Raw genomic sequence first — 20,042 nt, forward strand, 5'->3', positions numbered from 1 at the left:
CTTGATTCATGGACCTGACATTCCAGGTTCCTATACAATATTGCTCTTTACAGCATCGGATCTTGCTTCTATCACCAGTCACATCCACAACTGGGTATTGTTTTTGCTTTGGCTCCATCCCTTCATTGTTTCTGGAGTTATTTCTCCACTGACCTCCAGTAGCATATTGGGCACGTAATGACCTGGGGAGTTCCTCTTTCAGTATCCTATCATTTTGCCTTTTCATACTGTTCATGGGGTTCTCAAGGCCAGAATACTGAAGTGGTTTGCCATTCCCTTCTCCAGTGGACCACATTCTGTCTGGCCTCTCCACAAAGACCCACTCTTCCTGGGTTGCCCCACAGGCATGGCTTGGTTTCATTGAGTTAGACAAGGCTGTGGTCCTAGTGTGATTAGATTGACTAGTTTTCTGTGAGTATGGTTTCAGTATGTCTGCCCTCTGATGCCCTCTTACAACACCTACCATCTTACTTGGGTTTGTCTTACCTTGGGCGTGGGGTATCTCTTCATGGCTGTTCCAGCAAAGCACAGCCGCTGCTCCTTACCTTGGATGAGGGGTATCTCCTTACTGCCGCCGTTCCTGACCTTCAATGTGGGATAGCTCCTCTAGGCCCTCCTGTGCCTGCTCAGCCACTGCTCCTCGGGTTGCTCCTCCCGGCCACAGGCCCTCGCCTTGGGCATGGGTGGCTCCTCCCAGCTTCTGCCCCTGGCCTCGGGCTCGGGGTGGCTCCTCAGGGTCACCGCCCCTGGCCTCGGGCGCGAGGTTGCTTCTCCAGGCTGCCCCTGACCTCGTATGTGGGATGTCTCCTCCTGGCCGCCAATGAAATCTTAGAAGTGGCAAATCCTCACCTTTGGCCTTTTCTGTTCCTTAAAATTAAGTCACAGGTCTTACCCTCAGGGAGAGAGGATTATGCAACCTGAGAATAGAACAATCAGGGATAATAGTGGGGGGTGTGCGTGTGTGCAGTCATCTTAGAGTCTCACACCTCCTATAGTAGAGTTATTTGTGTGTTTATTTTGTATTTTATAACTAATACTGCAGGGTAGCTGGGTAGGAGGTTAACTCATACCTGAGTTCGCATTTCAGTTCGAATATTTCAACTCTGTATAATCTTGAGCAATTTTCACAATCTTTGTGTCTCAACTTCCTCATAAGTAAAATCAGAATGGTAAGAGTGTCCACCTCATGGAATCCTCTAAGGATTACATAAAATTAATAATTTTAAAGCACTTAGTACAGTGTTTGAAATATATTGTTCTCATTAATCTCAGTGTATATATAACATAAATACATAATAGAAAATATTTAAAGATAATTTTTTTAGATGCAAATAAATAATGTTCTAAAGAGTTTTTCTCACACTCAAGGAGATGGTTTTATATGCCTCTGATGTCCACAGATTCCACTTTGAAGTCTACTGTATCAGTTACCATGCAGGCTGTGATATCCTGACAAAATCCCATTCGTGAAGTATAATAGCCATTCATTTATATGAAATCACAGGGTTCTAAAGCTGGAAAAAGTCTTCAGAACCATTTTCCCCAAACTTTCCCATTTTATAGATAAGGAATCAGAAATCCAGAGAAGTTAAGTGTTGTACCAAAGATTACATGGCTCCGAGGTATCAAAAGAAGAAGAAGGAATCTCCCTTGGAGCTCAAAGCAAGAAACCATGAGAAAAAAAGACAGTCTTAGTCATCAGCCTGCAGTAAAACAGTCTATATGAAATTCAGCACTGTCATATGTACTGTGATGTTCCTGAAAATATTTTACCAATTTTGATAATAGCCATTTTAGGTATACTAATGCCTGACTTCTATACTCAATAAAAAACACACTTTCTAGAAAACCCAGAAAAGATGGATTTATAAGTATGAGACATATTTATTGGGGATAATCCCCATTAAAAGAGAATAATTAAATACCACTCAATCTTAGTAAGATGATAGATAATGTACTAATATTATGTGAGTCCGATGGGCATTGTTAAATGATTGGAGTCCCCATTTAGGGTCCCACATAATTATACTTCCTATCATGGCAGAGGCGTTGGTGCCTTTTGTTAATCAGTATCGCTCTCAACCACTGTGGGACATTCAGCCAATCAGACCGCTCAATTATTGTGGGTTGAATGGTCTTGACCTCATGAATATGAATAGAGAATACACACAATAGAGCAGTACTTTTAATGACAATGAAACTGCCATGAGGGATGAAAGAAAGTGTGGATTTAAAAAAATAATTAAAATTGCAATGAGAAAAATCATAATTAGCTGTGAGGATTACATGTATTTGTTCAAATGTTTCTCACTTGCCTTTTGGACAAAGAGCCAGAATAAATCATTTTATACTTCATTTCCTCTAGATATGGCTGTCCCAACTGCTGACAGCTGGACCTAGCTCGCATTTAAATAATATAAAGATCTATGTAAATATTTGGAAAACAGAAGCAGAAGGATGAGAGTTCAGGCTCTTAAACCAAGTGTCACGAAGTTTAACTGGATATATAAAACTTGAATGGTGCCTGGTTACTATGTCACGGTTCAAAGGCATCACGATGTGAAGGGTGTCAGTCAAAACCCTTGGAAATGTGGCTCTAAATAACAGTGTGAAGGAAGAGATGATATAAAATGTGTAATATTTACTTACTTAGTCCTCTTATTCCACTTTCACCTCTTCTGAAAAGTGCCATGCTTTTGCTTACAAAGGCACACAAAAAAAGCAGAACAAAATAACATAAATTAGAATGGATTGAGAAATATAAAAGGAGTACAAGAGTCAGGTCATAAATGAAGATATGGATGAAGTCAAAACACAAACGTACATATGATGAAATTTTACATGCAAGGGGTCGTTATGATCTACATTCATTCACGAAGTCCCCTTTCATTAACAAAGAGTTGCATAAGGAAAGCAAATTATGCCTGAAGATATTCACTAATGAGTGCCCACTCTGAAAAAGGGTCTCCTTGTTTACCCCTAGCATCTACCCTCACCAGGTGAATCCTCATCTCTTCCTGATGATTGCAATTGTTCAATGAAAACAGAGTGCTTTGTGTAGTGAACTTACAAATCTTGAAAAAAGATGCAGGACTTCAGGAAGTAGGTGAAAGTCAGAATACATAACCTCTCGAATTATAAGCCAGTGGCAAATGAGAGTCTGGCAGAGTTAGGTTAGTTAACAACTAAATAAGGAGAAGTGGATGAGGAAGACATCACTGGTGTACACTTCAAAAGCGAAAGATTTGAATATCAAAGGATTAAGAAAGGCCCTTGGGAAAATCGATGAAGCTCTTGAATATTTCTGCAGAAATGACCTTCTACATCTTACTATGAAAGTCAAAAGTGAAAGATGTCTTACTAAGCTATCATATAATGTTATCAGAATAAAACGCCAAGTAGATCATCAGCATAACCTTTGGGTTTTGTTTAATAAATCAGTGCATGGTGTCTAAGTATGTTAAATTTAGACAGCATAAACTTTTATAATTTTAATTTTGTTTTTTGAGATAAAATTTCTACCAGCCCTGTCTTCCCACCACTCTCCCATCCCCATTCCCTGCTCAATTACCAAGGTCATTTACTAGAAAATTTCAGTCTCTGATTTAAAAGGTCTTTGTTTTAGTATTAATTATTGCTAATAATAAGTGCCTTACATGCTTGTAAGAGTGGAAGCTATCTTTCAGGAGCAAAATCTAGGGGCAAATCACAAGGAGTTATATGATTCATAATGTCCTTGAGATAAAAACAAGTCAGATGCTCAGCTTTGAAAAGGCACATTTATTTCTGGGACCAAGCCTGGAACCACACAACCAAGATGCAGTGAAATGCAAAAAACTTCATGATTTTCATAGGCTAGTGCTTTCATTGTAGCTCATAATATTAGCTAATGGCTCCTCACCAGAGCCTAGTTATTAGGTAGATAAGTTTTATTCAACACTGAAGTGTTTTTGCCTGAATGACTAACACTTAAATAATCTAGTTTAATCCAAGAATAAATATTAAAATTGGTAAAGCAATGCTTCCTAGAATGCTTTCCAGGCTCACTGGTTCTGAAAACTTCTCCAGAACAAAAAGGGCATGGGGAAATGATCTACAATTAAACAAGTTTGGAAAAGACTAGCTATTATTCATGGAGATTCCCGAGGTACTTTTTGTGTCTAAGAGCTTGGGTAAATTTTTGTAGCATGGTGTCAAGATTTCACTCTGAGTTTTATCCTGAATTTTATCCTGGCTTACCTACTTGTTAGCTATTACCTAGGGCATGTTATTAGCCTCTTCACACCTCAGTGTCCTCATCTGCAAAATGGGAATAAAAATAACTGTACTTTCTACATGAGGTTGCTGTTTCAGTTAGTTAATGCAGAGTGCCTGTTATCACCAACTGCTATGTAAGTAGCAGCTATATATTTGTTCTGCATAGAAAACAGCTTAACATTTTTGAATTCTATGTTTCACACCATATCTGGTTACAGAAGCTTCCTTTCTTTCCGAGAACAGCTATTAACATGTTGAAAATAAGCTCTAAAAAAGTTCCAAAATTTTAATTTTAAAATAAATGTGCATATCACAGTCATTTGTAAAACTTTTTCAAAAAAGAAAATACGCGCCCACTTCTCCTAATGGAGATACTTGACTCAGTGATGTGGAGTGGGCACAATTACTTGAATTTTGGGAATTTCCCTAAAGAAGCAGAACATGGTTCTGAACTATCACTGGGAGTGGTGGTTTTTCAGGTGGGGTTCCTGGATCAGCATCAGTATTAGCATCAGCATCACCTGAGACTTGGTGTAAATGTACATTCTTGATGCCTTCCTTAGACATAGAGCTGAGAAACTGTTGTGGGACTGGTGATCACCTCTGGTGATTTGTTTGAAAATCAGTGTGGATAAAGAGCCTCTTGATGAAAGTGAAAGAGGAGAGTAAAAAAGTTGGCTTAAAGTTCAACATTCAGAAAATGAAGATGATGGCATCTGGTCCCACCACTTCATGGGAAATAGATGGGGAAACAGTGGAAACCATGGCTAACTTTATTTCTGGGGGCTCCAAAATCACTGCAGATGGTGACTGCAGCCATGAAATTAAAAGACGCTTACTCCTTGGAAGAAAAGTTATGACCAACCTAGATAGCATATTCAAAAGCAGAGACATTACTTTACCAACAAAGGTCCCTCTAATCAAGGCTATGGGTTTTCCAGTAGTCATGGATGGATGTGAGAGTTGGACTATAAAGAAAGCTGAGCACCAAAGAATTGATGCTTTTGAACTGTGGTGTTGGAGAAGACTCTTGAGAGTCCCTTGGACAAAAAGGAGATCCAACCAGTCCATCCTAAAGGAGATCAGTCCTGAATATTCATTGGAAGGACTGATGCTGAAGCTGAAACTCCAATACTCTGGCCACCTGATGCGAAGAGCTGACTCATTTGAAAAGACCCTAATGCTGGGAAAGATTGAGGGCAGGAGAAGGGGGTGACGGAGGATGAGATTGCAGATGGCATCACCGACTCAATGGACACGAGTTTGAGTGGACTCCAGGAGTCGGTGATGGACAGGGAGGCCTGGTGTGCCGCAGTCAATGGGGTCGCAAAGAGTTGGACATGACTGAGCGACTGAATTGAACTGAACAGCTGTGAGGGCATGAGTGACTGACTGTCCTTCAGTCATACCTGCACTGAAATTCTCTTTGCTGAGGTTTAGAGATGTGATCTATTTTACTGGGTCTGAGATTATCACTGTGAAAAACAAAGAAAATCATCCTTCTATCTTGTCAATTAAATCTAGAGCCAATGGTTTTAGAAATCAACTGAGCTTGGATCAAAATTAACATTGGATCTACAAGGATCTACATCTACAAAGAAGGCCACCTGGGGTGGTTTTTTATGCTGCCAGCTTAGTTAACCAGAACCTTGTATCCAAGAACCCCATTCCCAGAGTATCTGGGTTAGGACAGCCCTCAAGAAAAATGTGCTTAAGGTTGGGAAGATGGATGTGAAGCAGTAACCATGGCGCTTAGAGGTCAATGTAAGCTGTCAGGTGCTGTTAAAGTCCTTGGATATTGTGACCTGTTGTTGGTCTACCTTGTTGGCAAAGACCAACACCAATGTTCACAACTGTGCTTCCTCCTGAATCTCCTCCTTCATCTTCTCCAGGCCTGGACCAGATGTGTGTGCAGCTCCCCAGGGAAGATCTTGAGCATCTTCTGTAGTCATCCACATCACTGGGGTTAAATATGTGGGTCCCTATTTCTCCCCACTTTCCTCTGCTTCATGCACATGCACTTATTGTCTGTCCTGCTGACCTGCCCTGACCTGAGGCACCCCACCCAAGGTATAGGAAGCTGCCATTCATACAGGGCTTGATCAGCCCCCTTGGTGGTTGTTGTTTAGTCAATTGTCTTTGATCTCTCAACCACCTCCTTCCAGACTTGGACTTCCCAAATGAAATCACTGAACTTTTGCACAGAATTGTGTACTGGCTGCATATTTGTGTGTATGTGTGTGTTAGCTTGTATTCAATACAATTCTTGTATTGAACCCAGGGATCAAATCTAGGTCTCCCACATTGCAGGTGGATTCTTTACCAATTTAGCCACCAAGGAAGCCCAATAAAACTCTATTAAGCAAAGAATTTCATATCCTACAAAAAAGTTGCAATGAAATTAGCTATTGACAAACATTCAAGATAGAAATCTGTTCTATGAACTTATGGTTCCCAGCCGGGAAGGATGGGGAAAAGGGATAGTTAAGGAGTTTAGACATGTACACACGGCTATTTTTAGAATGGATAACCAACAAGGATCTACCGTATAGCACAGGGAACTCTGCTCAATGTTATGTGGTATCCTGGATGGAAAGGGAGTTTGGGGGACAATGGGTCCATGTATATGTATGGCTGAGTCCCTCTGCTGTTCACCTGAAACTATCATATCATTGGTGATTAGCTATACTCCAATATAAAGTAAAAAGTGAAAAAAAAAAAAAACACCTAAAAAGAGAAAAAAAAAAAAGTGCTCTAAACTAAAGCAGGAAGAAAAAACAAATTTTGAAAGTGTTAGTCACTTAGTGGTGTCCAACCTTCTGTGACCCCCTGGACTATAGCCCACCAGGCTCCTCTGCCCATGGAATTCTCCAGGCAAGGATACTGGAGTGGGTTGCCATTCCCTTCTCTGGGGGATCTTCCCAACCCAGGGATCCAACTCAGGTCTCCTGCATCACAGCAGAGTCTTTACCATCTGAGCCACCAGGGAAGTGCTTAGCCTTATTGGTAGAACTACTAATAAGAACTGAGCTATGATGGCTGTTTGCTTTGTGTCAAGTCTCGTGCTAAATGCTTTTCATAGGTCGTCATTCAATCCTGACAGTCCTACCACACTGGTACTCTCATTTCCCCCATTTTATGTATGAGGAAACAGGCTCAAACAGGTTCCAGAGCAAACTAGTCTTTATCTTTTAGGGGTGTTTTGTTAGGCTTCCTCCCAACCAGAGGAGAAGACAGATCTGATGCCTGCAGTAAACCCCATCGCTTCAACTCCACATATTAATTAAATAAATGCATCATAATTTGCCCATTCTTGACATTTCTCTTTTCTTATTGTGAAAGTAAAATATTTATTGGAGGAAAATTGGACAATTCATGTAAGTGTAAAGAAGTGAATAAAACAAGCCAGAATCCCATCAATTAGGTAATTTCTTTTAAAATGACTTTCTACTACTTCTATTTCCTATAAAAATAAAATCCATTTTTATAGGTTTTCCACTTCCAGCACTTCTCATTTTAAATACATGTCTGTTTCTATTAAACATAAGATGATCTCAATTTCAGTTTTATGTAAGAGGGGACTCTTTGGTGCAAATAGAATTGTCTAATATTTGAAATGCGTTCATTTCATTAATGGTTGACATGCCAAGAAAAGAGCTTAAAACAATAAAACGTGGTGGTGGAGGCTGCCTTTAATGGTCTCTGATCAGTATTATTTGCCTTCTTAAAAAATCTTTTACACTGTTTTATTGTGATGCCATGAAGTCATTGAGGCCAAGATTTACTGTTGTTAATATGCCCTTCAGTATAAGTATAAAAGGCTTATGAGGCTCCTTCTGACATAAAACTCCCATGGGCTCCTGGTCTCTCCTTCATAAATGGTTCCTTTATAGGAGGATCTAACCAGCAGGTCAGTGAATGGCAACAGTGAACATGAAAAAAAATTTTTTTTGCATTTCTTTGTGTTTTCAAGTGCTATAAATAAAGGTGGCTTCTGAGTGCATAAATCATCTTTCATTGAGAATTTCCACCCCTTAATCCATAATCTTGTGAATGATAAACTCAACAGCGTCATGGTGGCACTGTGCAATTATCTAAGAGAAAAGTGAGAGTTGTCCTGCTGTGTGGGTAGCACTCACTAGGTCAATTAATTAGATGAGTGCAAATGCTTTCAATGAGAGATTCAGAACTAAACCAGGCTGTCTCATGGTATCAGTCTATAGGAAGCTAAAAAATGAAACGAGTCCAGGAGAAGAAATATAAAGTCAACAATTCAAGAAACATGAAGATGATTCTGCTTATATGCGATATTTTAAAATCACCAAACTCATAGAAGCAGAGAGTACAAGAATGATTGTCAGGAGATGGGGTGAGAGGGAAATAGAATTGTCCAAAGGGTACAAAGTTGGAATTATGCAACATGAGTACATTCTAGAAAGCTGCTCTAAAGCCGGTGGTTAAAACCCCAGTGAGGTGCAAATATTATGTTTTCCAGTCAATCAGTTCAGTTCAGTTGCTCAGTCGTGTCTGACTCTTTGTGACCCCATGAATTGCAGCACTCCAGGCCTTTTGAACTGTGGTGTTGGAGAAGACTCTTGAGAGTCCCTTGGACTACAAGGAGATCCAACCAGTCCATCCTGAAGAAGATCAACCCTGGGATTTCTTTGGAAGGAATGATGCTAAAGCTGAAACTCCAGTACTTTGGCCACCTCATGCGAAGAGTTGACTCATTGGAAAAGACTCTGATGCTGGGAGGGATTCGGGGCAGGAGGAGAAGGGGACGACAGAGAATGAGATGGCTGGATGGCATCATGGACTCGATGGACATGAGTCTGAGTGAACTCCGGGAGATGGTGATGGACAAGGAGGAGGCCTGGCATGCTGCGATTCATGGGGTCGCAAAGAGTCGAACACGACTGAGTGACTGAACTGAACTGAACTGAACTGAGGCCTCTCTATCCATCACCAACTCCTGGAGCTCACTAAAACTCAGGGTTGATCTCCTTCAGAATGGACTGGTTGGATCTCCTTGCAGTCCAAGGGACTCTCAAGAGTCTTCTCCAACACCACAGTTCAAAAGCATCAATTCTTCAGTGCTCGGCTTTCTTCACAGTCCAACTCTCACATCCATACATGACTACTGGAAAAAAAATAGCCTTGACTAGACGGACCTTAGTCGGCAAAGTAATGTCTCTGCTTTTGAATATGCTATCTAGGTTGGTCATAACTTTCTTTCCAAGGAGTAAGTGTCTTTTAATTTCATGGCTGCAGTCACCATCTGCAGTGATTTTGAGCCCCAAAAAATAAAGTCAGCCACTGTTTCCACTGTTTCCCCATCTATTTGCTGTGGAGGGATGGGACCAGATGCCACGATCTTAGTTTTCTGAATGTTGAGCTTTAAGCCAACTTTTTTACTCTCCTCTTTCACTTTCATCAAGAGGCTTTTTAGTTCCTCTTCACTTTCTGCCATAAGTTTGGTGTCATCTGCATATCTGAGGTTATTGATATTTCCCCTGACAATCTTGATACCAACTTGTGCTTCTTCCAGCCCAACATTTCTCATGATGTAGTCTGCATATAAGTTAAATAAGCAGGGTGACAATATACAGCCTTGACGTACTCCTTTTCCTGTTTGGAGCCAGTCTGTTGTTCCATGTCCAGTTCTAACTGTTGCTTCCTGACCTGCATATAGGTTTCTCAAGAGGCAGGTCAGGTGGTCTGGTATTCCCATCTCTTTCAGAATTTTCCACAGTTTTTTGTGATCCACACAGTCAAAGGCTTTGGCATAGTCAATAAAGCAGAAATAGATGTTTTTCTGGAACTCTCTTGCTTTCTCCATGATCCAGCGGATGTTAGCAATTTTTCTCTGGTTCCTCTGCCTTTTCTAAAACCAGCTTGAACATCAGGGAGTTCACGGTTCATGATTGCTGAAGCCTGGCTTGGAGAATTTTGAGCATTAGTTTACTAGCGTGTGAGATGGGTGCAATTGTGCGGTAGTTTGAGCGTTCTTTTGCATTGCCTTTCTTTGGAATTGGAATGAAAACTGCCCTTTTCCAGTCCTGTGGCCACTGCTGAGTTTTCCAGATTTGCTGGCATATTGAGTGCAGCACTTTCACAGCGTCATCTTTTAGGATTTGAAATAGCTCCACTGGAATTCCATCACCTCTTCATTTGATTAAGACAGAAAGGGCTCCCCAGATGGTGCTAGTGGTAAAGAACTTGCCTGACATTGCAGGAGATGTAAGAGATGTGGATTCCATCCCTGAATGTGGAAGATCCTCTGAAGGAGGAAATGGCAACCGTCTCCAGTATTCTTGCCTGGAGAATCCCACGGACAGAGAAGTGTGGTGGGCTATAGTGCATATGATCACAAGGAGTTGGACATGACTGAAGTGACTTAGCACGCACGTATAACATGCAGGACAGAAAGGAAAAAAGACATGACTTCTGTTTTTAAATAGTTCTTATGTTTAATTTCAAATTAAAAATAAACTTATTGCCAAAATTTTTTTTAAATAAAAACTTGTTACTTTGGTAGATCTCCCACCAAGTGTTCTTACATGCACACATACACACACACACACATACAATGAAAGGGAAGACAAGAAATCTTTTGGAGGAGATAGGCATGTCTTTCACCTTGTTTGCAGTGATGGTATTACAAGTCTATGCATATATCTAAGCACCCCAAAATGTATTAAATCGGTACAACTTTTTGCATACTGAGTATACAGAATTTAACAAAGTTGAAAAAACTCTCAATTCTCTTCTGTGCTCAAAGAGAAGAGCCATAGTAAATACATATTGGTTTGACCAATGTGATTTTCTTGAAGCCCCTTTTCTCATTATTGCTTTTGATCTTACTCCAGTGAGCATCTCTACTCAAGCTTATTCAAGTCAGATAATCTATAGACTCTAAAAACAGTATGTTGTACAGTTTGTATACTGAGACTTTATTGATTTGGATTTAATGACACTAAGACAAAGATATCTCTTTTTTTTCCTAGGCATTTAGCTTTTAGTTAGTGGAAACTTTATGCTTTGGGGAATTTCAGCTTTGATTATGATGTTTGATGCTATGATAGGGAATTATTTAGAGAATCTGACATATATGTAATCCTTATCAAGCATAGCTTCTTCTTAAAAAGTAACTCTATTAAAATAATTGAAACCCTTGAAGAACATAATTGAAGACCACAAAAAAAGCATAATTCAAAGACGTAAGAAAAGCTAGGTACAATTAGGTGTCATGCATTAACCCACATCTCCTCTGGGAGGCCTCCACATCACCTGGGTTATAGCTCAAATTGCTTTGATCAGTTGCACAGCCCAGGAAGCCTGAAACCCTGTACTTGTTCTTTATGTATATGCTCCTGTCTCCTCTGCCTCTAGGACTCTGCTTTCCTCTTGCGCTGTTTTTCTTCCTCATTATTTCTTCTTCAAAGTGAAATCTAGACTCACTATTGGTCTCTAGAACAATAATAAAGTCACTTCCGAAGATCTTCCTGTTCAGTAAATTTTATTAAACATCAAGCGGTGCCAGGAAGGTGTATTTTCAGCCCATAAACCTGGCTTTGGGCTCCATCTCTCCTCTTCTCTTTCCTCTCTTGTTTTCTCCCTCCTAAATGCTCATTTCATTTTGTGGAGCAATTTTCCTCTTTTTTCTAAAGTCGGGGTGCACTGACACCAATGCCTCACATGGGACAGGAAGTAAAAGATAGAGTGAAAGGAAAATAAGTGTTCACTTTCTACCTTGTGCCCTAAATCAATGTATTCTTCCAAATAAGCTAGTTTTCTCTTGAAGTTATTTTTTATTGTCATTTATAGTATGGTTTATAGTTTTTAAAATGCATAAATCTTAAGTATATAGCTTGATGAATTTTGACAAATTTATCTGATGGCTATCTGAGTAACTATCCCTTTGTTATTCAACATGTATCAGCGGTTTTTCCTTTTTATTATTAAGTAGAATTCCATGGTATGGATATGTTATACATCCTGCAATTGACGGGCCTTTGAGGTGTTTCCAGGTTTCTTTTATTTTGAAAAGTCTTATCTGAGCATTCTTGAACAATTCTCATCATAGACATGATTTTACTTCTCTTGAGTAAATACCTAAGAGTGCAACTGTTGGGCTGTGGGGTAGGTGTTATGTTTAACTTTATAGGACCCCACCAAGCAGGTTTTCAAGATGCTTTTACCATTTTACCTTCACACCAGCAAGCTAAGGAAGGACTGTTTCTTATTCACCAGCATTTTACATTGTCAGTCTTTTTAACTTTGGTCTTCTAGTGTGTGTACAGTTGTGTATATATGTGTGTGTGCTCAGTTGTGTCTGATGCTTTGTGACCCCATGGACTGTAGCCAGCCAGGCTCCTTTGTCCATGGAATTTTCCGGGCAAGAATACTAGAGTGGGTTGCCATTTCCTACTCCAGGGGATCTTCCTGACCCAGGGATGGAACCCGAGTCTCCTGCATCTGCTGCACCGGCAGGGTGATTGGATTCTTTACCACTGTGCCATCTGGGAAGCCCTATTGTTGTGTGGCACTGTGGTTTGAGGACAAGTTCTGATGCTATTAAGGTAGTCAAATTTTCTCTACCTGTTACAAACCAAATTTCAAGTGTTATTAATCACTGCTTAGCATAATCTTATTATTCCCCAGTTTCATAAGCAAGTAATTTACTGGAAGTTTTCTTTTTATCTTGAGTTTATTGGTGTTTTTGTTCATGGCTCTGAAATCACTAGTTTTGAGCCAAAAGCCCCATCCAATAATAGTCCCTGTTCTTTTTACGTGACATTAAATTTATTAGATAAATTAATATTTAAGGCATGGCATATAGGAAGCATTCAATAAATAAAGTATAGATAGTTAATTTCTAATTTTGTGTTAGTTTCAGATGTATGGCAAAGTGATTCAGTTATACATATATGCATATGCATGTATATATAGTCTTTTTCTTTTCCATTATAAGTAATTGCAAGATACTGAATATATTTCCTGGGCTATATAGTAGATATTTGTTTATTTCTTTTACATATAGTAGTGCATATATGTTAATCCCAAACTCCTGATTTGTCTGTCCTCTCCATAGCCAATTTATACTTCCTGTTTAAAATTTTATTTTTAGAAAATCCTTCTCTTTTAGAGATTTTTACCAAGCCATTTACAAATGAAATGGTATGACAAATGAGATTTGCTTCAAAACAGTGCAGTGGGGCAACATTCTGTAATTGTTGTCTATAGACAAGGCAAGATTGGACATGAATTCCTAATTGGGGAATATGAGATTGGGTACATGGGAATTCTATTTTTATTTATATCTAAAATTTTCTTCATGAAAAGTTAAAATATGTTTTTCAATTTTGACTATCGATTCTCTACCTTATTTCACCAGTGATTTTTAATGTCTAATAAGGATCTTTACTATAAAATGGGAAAATATAAGTGGATAAAAATCATGGATCGCTAAATACAAATGACTTTGGGTCCTTCTCAGGTGGCACAAATGGTAAAGAACCCGCCTGCCAATGCAGGAGATATGAGACACAGGTTCAATCCCGGGGTCAGGACGATCCCCTAGAGAAAGAAGGAAATGGCAACCCACTCCAGTATTCTTCTCTGGGAAATTCCATGAACAGAGGAGAAATACAAATAGGAAGGCATGAAGTGGAATTGAGTAGACAGTTCTGGCTAGAAGTGGCAGGAGAAGCAATTACAGAAAATGGGTTATGTTACTAAACAATATCATAAACAAATATTCCCAAAGGGAATAGGTGAATAGCTTTTAACATGCTCCCTACAGGTGGCAGGTGGAAGGGCAACTGTGCTGGGACGGGGCCTAGAGCCCCAGAAGAGGGCTAGGATTAGGGAAGGGAAGATGGGGTGGTGCGGGGAGGAGCGGGTGGAATCAGAATGTAGATGTGCAGGGCCTAGAGAACCACACTGTTGAAGGTGAGATATGAATACTGGTTCCCATTTCCTGTTGATAAAGCCCAGAAGCAAGAATGATCAGTTTTGCATTTCACAAGGGAAAAGTATATCTGGTCTCCAAGGAAAGCATAGTCTTTCCTAACACATGGCTATATGCTGTGCTTTGTCACTCAGTTTTGTCCAACTCTTTGTGACCCCATGGACTGTAGCCTGCTAGGCTCCTCTGTCCCTGGGGATTCTTCAGGCAAGAATACTGGAGTGGGTTGACATGCCCTCCTTACATAGGTATATTCATGGATATAACTATAGAAATATGAATGTGTATATGTGTGCATACATATATGGTATTTTAAATTAATTTATTCTTTAATTTTTAAACATGGGATTTGGCTTCAGGGATGTTTGAGAGCTGCTTTAACCACAGTGGAGAAACATTTTGAGCTCTCCAGCAAGGGTAGAGAAAAAATAAAACAAAAACTTCCAAACTTGCATACAGACTATGCATTGCTATGAACTACAGTTGAGTTTGGCCTCTTCCAGCCCTCTGGCCCAAATATGTGTCTCAGCCTCCCCGCTGCCCACGTGGGTCCCCAACTAGGTTCAGAGGTAGCATTTTCTTCCCCTTATCCCAATGCTTCCTGCAATTCTCTGTTCTTGCATTCTCCCATTCTGTGAAAACTCAAAAGAAGAAAAAAACCTGCTATTAATTTTGTAGTTTGCTGCCAGGAATATCTTCTCCCTTTCTGGTTAATTGCTCAGCTCTCCGTTTCCCGCCAGGAATTTACCTGCCTGGTGGCCTATGATGATTAATTTGAATGAAAAGAGAATTTAGGTCTACTTGGGACTTCAGAAACCTTCTACTCCAATTCCCTCACTTCACAGAGGAGGAAATTGAGGCCACCTGAGGTTAAGGGACCTTGCCCAAGGTTCTCAGCTGCTGGCAGCCAACCCATGACTTAAACCCAGTCTCCTGGGACCCAGCCTCAGATTTGTCCCCAGAAAGAACCTTTGTCACGGCTTGTATATTCCCTGCAGATTTGACCCCCTGGCCCTCCCTGCAATGTTGGTGCTCTTCTTTAAATAGGCCCCACATTCTTTTTCACAGATGTAACTTTCTTAAATATTTTCAACTGAATAGTTTGAAAAGCTGGTTATAAAAAATGATTTTAGTTCACTCTTGAGGGGGAACAAAAAGGGAACCAGCAGAAGCAGTTGTTTTACATCATTCACCTGATCTTCCGGGGGTGACTTCCTTTCCAAGGTACATGCCTTGAAATCCTATCTGTCACCCTTTTAAAAATAATGAAACCCACGTAATACTGAACGGTGACACTAGAGCATGTGGTCCTATCACAGCTCTTCCAGGTGATGCTGCCTTCATTGGAACATCCACTGAGAGAGGAGAGCACCAAACAGCAGACTGGAAGAAGGGCAGGCACGATCCAGGGCTGTGTGGGAGCTGGTGGAGCTCAGAGGACCTGGAACAGACTGGGGGTGGGGGGAGTCCTCAAGCTGAGCTTGGTGTTCACGCAGACTTCCGCGGCCTCACCCTAGACTTTCTAAGGTGAGGAGATGCGGATATCAGCAACAGGCATGTACCTTTCGTCAGGCATGGCATGAAATTCTGAAATAGGTGACCCCATTCTACCCTTAGAGTAGTATTTCTCAGCTTGTCTTCATTATCATCCCCCTAAACAGCTTTTTTAGACATTTGTCCTTCAATTGCTCCCATCCATGAAATTTTAAGACTTACCTGGTAGCTCAGCTGGTAAAGAATCCTCCTGCAATGCAGGAGATTCCGTGGTTCCATCTCTGGGTCCAGAAAATCCTCTGCAGAAGGGATGGGCTACCCACTCCAGTGTTCTTGCCTGGAGAATCCCCATGGACAGAGGAGCCTGGCAGGCTACAGTCCATTGGGTCACAAAGGGCCAGACACAACTGAATGACTAAGCACAACAACATGAAATTTTAATACTGTATATCTGTAGCTCTGATATACTGTTATCTGCTAATGATACAATGACTCTCCCAAAGGTCACAAACCTTTTTAATAGCTACTAATTTTTGGTTCCTTCCAAAGACTCAAATTTTGCAACTTTAATGCAGTATCGCCCAGGATGAGAATATATCGGTTAGACTAAGGAACAATTGGTGTAAAAAAAAATGAACAAACAAAATACAAATGTGAATCTTAGAGATGAAAGAACTGTTTGGGCTTCCCTGGTGGCTCAGTGGTAAAGAATCCACTTGCCAATGCAGAAGACACAGGTTCCATTTCTGACTGTGATTTGGGAAGATCCCACATGCTGAGCAGCTAAGCCCCTGTGCCACAACTGTTGAGCCTGAGCTCTAGAGCTTGGAAGCCACAACTACAGAGCCTGTGTGCCTCAGCTACTGAAGTCCTTGCACCCTAGAGTCCGTGCTCTGCGACAAGGGAAGCCATCACAATGAGAGGCCTGAGCACTAGAGAGTAGCTCCTGCTTGTTGCAGCTAGGGAAAAGCCCATGCAGCAACAAACACCCAATGCAACCATAAAAAAATAGATAAAATTACTTTAAAAAATTAAAAAGAACTGTGTTCAGGTCTCGATTGTAATTCCTGGATGTATAAATGTGGCTTTGAAGTCTAATCTACAGAAATAGGGAAGTAATAAGACTTCTCACAGGGAAATAAGAGCCTGCACTTAGCATTTCTTTATCAGGTAGTCTTTTAGGTGCTTTGCCTCATATAATCAGCAATCCAAAGATCTTCGTTTAACTCCTTGTTGCAGGCAAAGAGACTGAAGGGCAGCGTGGTTTTAAAAAAACTTGCTCAAGGCCACGGAGTTAGAAAGTGGTGGGTAGAGCTGGGATTAAATGTCCTGAATCCAGCTTCTGATTTTAACCACTACTTCACATCTTCTCTTAACACATTTGCAGTTGTGGTTAGGTTTTGCTTTTGAGGAAGAATACGTACAAAAGAAAATTCACAGGCTCACAAAAAAAATGTGATCACTGTGATCAGTCATGTCCAACTCTTTGCAACCCCATGGACTGTAGTCTGCCAGGCTCCACTGTCTGTGGAATTCGCCAGGCAAAAATATTGGAGTGGATTACCATTTCCTTCTCCAGGGTATTTTCCTGACCCAAGAAGAGAAGCAAAAAACAAAGGAGTAAAGGAAATATTCAAATGGGATATACCCGTTTGAATGCAGAGTTCCAAAGAATAGCAAGGAAAGATAAGAAAGCCTTCCTTAGTGATCAATGCAAAGAAATAGAGGAAAACAACAGAATGGGAAAGACTAGAGATCTCTTCAAGAAAATTAGAGACACCAAGGGAACATTTCATGCAAAGATGGGCACAATAAAGGACAGAAATGGTATGTGAAAGGTCAGGGCAAGGTCGGGCGTGTTGAGGCATGGAGCCGCAGACAAGCCCCAGAGGCGGGCTGACAACCAAGCCGTCCAATCAGGAGCCGACACGGAGCCCTTGGCCACCAATCACCGCTGAGCCCACGTTTTCTTCCTTATATGGGAGCCCGGCCCGGGCTATAAAACCCTTCCCCACCCCTCATACCTTGCAGACTCCCTTTGCTTCGCAGACCCCCTTCGCTTCCTTGCTCACCCGCCCCCGGGAGTTCTGCCCGAGAGCGACCGCCCAATAAAAGGCCCTGATCAACAGTCCACAGGGGTGGCTCTTTCTTCCTGCGGCGTTTCTTACATCTGGAGCCCAATGTGGGGCTCGAGGTGAGGGCCCCCGGCACTCGCCGTTGAGGCCCCCTCGAGCTCCACCGCCGCGGTAGCCCCCGGACCCAGGTGGCTGACCAACCTCCCGGACGGCAGGATACGGGGTAAGTCCCTTTGGCTTTGGGGCCCGCCCTCCCTGGCGACCACTTCCTGGGACCCGGTAATAGGCGCTCGCTTACTGGCCCCTCCCGGTCACCAGCTCGAGAGGGAGACATCCCAAACGGCTGTGTAGACTTCCGGCTTCGGCCTCCGGCTTCGGCCTTTCCGGTCCCCCAGCTCGGGAGGAAGACGTTCCAAACGGCTGCATGGACCTCCGACTTCCCTTGGCACGCCCGAAGACGTTCAGGCAGCGGGGGTTGCCTCCATGCTCAGTGGTCGCCATGGGATCGACGGCCTCCAAACCCGATCCCCAATACTCCACCCCCTTAGAGTGCCTGCTGGCTAACCTGCGGACCCTAAGACTAAAGGGATATATCCGCCATAATGGTTCACAGTGGCCAGCCACAGGGACATTTGACTTTGACGTCCTCCATGATTTAGATAATTACTGCCGGAGAACGGGAAAATGGTCTGAGGTCCCCTATGTTCAGGCCTTTTGGGCGTTGTGCTCTCGCCCCACCCTGTGCACCACGTGCACTCCCCGCCAAATCCTGCTTATCATGGCTCCCCCGATTCCACCCTCCCAGGCCAAACCAGCTCCTCCCGTCTCTGAGTCCTCTGCTTTCTCTGTTCCCCTGGAAGATCTGGTGGCCCCTCCTCCCTATACCTCTCCCATGGCCCCTACCCCTTCCACTCCGGTTTCTGCTACCTCTTCCTCCACTCCAGACTCTCCTACCTCCGCTCCAGCCCCCGAGACTCCACCACCGGTCCCGGATCCTCCGGCCCTTAGCCCTATCTTGTATCCTCCTCTTCCCCCCGTCACTCCCTCCCCTTCTCCGGTTAGCTCCCACACTCGCTCCCACAGCAACCCTCCGGGAGCCTCCCCTCCCCCTCCCCCAGCCCCGCTATTCCCTCTCCGACAAGTAGCCGGAGCTGAGGGTCTAGCCCAAGTCCACGTCCCTTTCTCCTTCCAAGACTTAGCACAGATTGAGGCCAAACTGGGTTCCTTCTCCTTCAACCCCACTCAGTACATTAAGCAGTTTGCTGGTCTGACCCGCGCCTACGCCTTGACATGGCAGGACATATATGTCATCCTGGTGTCTACCACCACCCCCGAAGAGAGGCAGGCCATCTGGACGGCAGCCAAGGCTCAGGCTGACCAGCGGCACTATGCCAACCCCTCCCCCGAGCGCCCCCCGGGGGCTCAGGCGGTTCCTGACACTGACCCTGATTGGAACTACCAGGAAAGGGGTGGCGGCCAGCTGCGAGTACGCTATATGATAGAGTGTATCCTTGATGGGATGGAAACGTCCTCTCATAAGGTTGTAAACCTCCTCAAACTAGATGAGGTGATCCAGGGGCCCGACGAAAAAAGTTGGCCAAGGCTGAGGACAGCCCTCAGACCCTTATCCGAGACCTGGTAAAAATGGCTTTTAAGGTCTACCATTCCCGCGAGGAAACTGCTGAGGCCAGCCGAAAGGCAAGGCTCAAGCAAAAGGCTGAATTTCAGGCAAGCCTCCTAAACCAGCAAACCCAGGCCTTGGTAGTGGCCCTGCGGCCGGCGGCAGGCTCAGGGCCCCAAAACCCCCCTCCGGGGGCCTGCTTCAAGTGCGGCCAAGAAGGGCACTGGGCCAAGATGTGCCCCAATCCGCGGCCTCCTTCCAAGCCGTGCCCGTTGTGCAAAAGACGAGAACACTGGGCTAGTGACTGTCCCCAGGCCTCTCGGGCCTCGACCTCTAGGGGCTGGGGACCAGAGTGCCCCAGGGAGACCTCCTGCCCTCCTTCGGCTTTGGAGCTGCTGAACTTCGACAGTGACTGACGCCACCCAGACTCAGGGACCCCAATAACCCAAGCCGAGCCCAGGGTAACGCTCCAGGTAGCGGGTAAGTCCATCAATTTTCTGGTTGATACGGGGGCTACCTATTTGGTCCTTCCCTCTTTCGGAGGCACTTTACGTCCTTCCCAGGTTTCGGTTATGGGCATTGACGGCCAACCCTCGTGTCCGCTCCAAACCCAACCATTATCCTG

The sequence above is a fragment of the Capra hircus genome, chromosome 2 (genome assembly GCF_001704415.2).
Source record: "Capra hircus breed San Clemente chromosome 2, ASM170441v1, whole genome shotgun sequence".
Taxonomy (NCBI): Eukaryota; Metazoa; Chordata; class Mammalia; order Artiodactyla; family Bovidae; genus Capra; species Capra hircus.